Source organism: Arachis stenosperma, chromosome 3, assembly GCF_014773155.1.
Source record: "Arachis stenosperma cultivar V10309 chromosome 3, arast.V10309.gnm1.PFL2, whole genome shotgun sequence".
Classification (NCBI taxonomy): domain Eukaryota; kingdom Viridiplantae; phylum Streptophyta; class Magnoliopsida; order Fabales; family Fabaceae; genus Arachis; species Arachis stenosperma.
The window spans coordinates 79,350,253-79,352,653 of record NC_080379.1 but is presented as its reverse complement, the minus strand read 5'-3'; the positions used below and the strand labels follow the sequence as shown (position 1 = coordinate 79,352,653).

Genomic DNA, 2,401 nt, shown 5'->3' with positions numbered 1-2,401 from the left:
AGTTTGTTACTTTCTTGTTAAGAAAGGTTCAATATTTAAGTTCTAGAATTTTATCTTGTAGTTTCTTGTTAGTGAAGTAAGTAATTTTAAATTTTTGAATTAAATCTTTTTATCTTTTATCATATCTTTTTCAAAAATTTTATCTTTTTCAAAATTTGATTTCAAAATATCTTATTTAACTTCTTATCTTCTTATCTTTTTAAATTTTGATTTCAAATCTTTTTCAATCAACTAACTAACTTTTTGTTTGTTTCTTATCTTTTTCAAAACCACCTAACTACTTTTCCCTCTTTAATTTTCAAAAATTACTAACCCCTTTTTCAAAATTATTTTCGAAATTCTCCCTCTCTTTTCTTATTCCATTTAATTATTTATTTACTAACACTTCTCTTCATCTTTCTTCATCTAAAAAAATCCGAACCCACTCTTCTTCATTCTTCTTCCCTTTCTTTTTCTAATAACATAAAGGAATCTCTATACTGTGACATAGAGGATTCCTCTTTCTTTTCTTGTTTTCTTCTTTTTCATATGAGCAGGAACAGGGAAAAAGGCACTCTTGTTGAAATTGATTCTGAACCTGAAAGGACTCTGAAAAGGAAATTAAGAGAAACTAAATTACAACAATCCAGAAACAACCTTTCAGAAATTTTCGAACAAGAGAAGGAGATGGCAGCCGAAAATAATAATAATGCAAGGAGAATGCTTGGTGACTTCACAAAGCCAACGTCCAAATTTGATGGAAGAAGCATCTCCATTCCTGCCATTGGAGCCAATAATTTTGAGCTTAAGCCTCAACTAGTTGCCTTAATGCAACAAAACTGCAAGTTTTATGGACTTCCATCTGAAGATCCTTACCAGTTTTTAACTGAGTTCTTGCAGATCTGTGAGACTGTAAAGACGAATGGAGTTGATCCTGAAGTCTACAGACTCATGCTTTTCCTTTTTGCTGTAAGAGACAGAGCTAGAATATGGTTGGATTCACAACCTAAGGATAGCCTGGACTCCTGGGATAAGCTGGTCACAGCCTTCTTGGATAAATTCTTTCCTCCTCAAAAGCTGAGCAAGCTGAGAGTGGATGTCAAACCTTCAAACAAAAAGATGGTGAATCCCTCTATGAAGCTTGGGAAAGATACAAGCAGTTGACCAAAAGATGTCCATCTGACATGTTTTCAGAATGGACCATATTAGATATATTCTATTATGGTCTCTCTGAATTTTCGAAAATGTCATTGGATCATTCTGTAGGTGGATCTATTCACCTAAAGAAAATGCCTGAAAAGGCTCAAGAACTCATTGATATGGTTGCAAACAACCAATTCATGTACACTTCTGAGAGGAATTCCGTGAATAATGGGATACCTCAGAAGAAAGGAGTTCTTGAAATTGGTACTCTGAATGCCATATTGGCTCACAACAAAGTGTTGACTCAACAGGTCAACATGATCTCTCAAAATCTGAATGGATGGCAACATGCATCCAACAGTACTAAAGTGGCAGCTTCTGAAGAAGCTTATGATCCTGAGAACCCTGCCATGGCAGAGGTTAATTACATGGGTGAACCTTATGGAAACACCTATAACTCATCAAGGAGAAATCATCCAAATTTCTCATGGAAGGATCAACAAAGGCCTCAACAAGGCTTTAACAATGGTGGACGCAATAGGCTGAGCAATAGCAAGCCTTTCCCATCATCTTCTCAGCAACAGATAGAGAATTCTGAACAAAACACTTCTAATTTAGCCAATCTAGTCTCTGATCTGTCAAAGGCCACTTTCAGTTTCATGAGTGAAACAAGATCCTCCATCAGAAATCTGGAGGCACAAGTGGGTCAGCTGAGTAAGAAAGTCATTGAAACTCCTCCCAGTATTTTCCCAAGCAATACAGAAGAGAATCCAAAAGGAGAGTGCAAGGCCATTGATATAATCAATATGGCCGAATGCACAAGGGAGGAGGAGGACGAAAATCCTAGTGAGGAAGACCTCCTGGGACGTCCCTCAAGCAAGAAGGAGTTTCCTATTAAGGACCCAAAGGAATCTGAGGCTCATATAGAGACCATAGAGATTCCATTAAATCTTCTTCTGCCATTCATGAGCTCTGAAGACTATTCTTCCTCTGAAGAGGATGAAGATGAGACTGGAGAGCAAGTTGCTTAATATTTAGGAGCTATCATAAAGCTGAATGCCAAGTTGTTTGGTAATGAGACTTGGGAAAGTGAACCTCCCTTGCTCATTAATGAACTAGATACCTGTATTCAGCAAATTTTACCTCAAAAGAAACAAGATCCTGGCAAGTTTTTGATACCTTGTACCATAGGCACCATGACCTTTGCAAAAGCTCTATGTGATTTGGGGTCAGGGATAAATCTTATGCCACTCTCTGTAATGGAGAAGCTGGGGATCAT

General features: G+C 37.1%; 1 non-coding gene across 1 annotated transcript; it reads right to left on the bottom strand.

Moving 5' to 3' along the window:
- Nucleotides 1–1,062: 1,062 nt before the first annotated feature.
- On the bottom strand, nt 1,063–1,165 carry LOC130971362 (small nucleolar RNA R71). The gene has a single exon (XR_009082585.1). It is a non-coding gene; the product is annotated as a small nucleolar RNA R71 (small nucleolar RNA).
- Between the last annotated feature and the right edge of the window lie 1,236 nt (nt 1,166–2,401).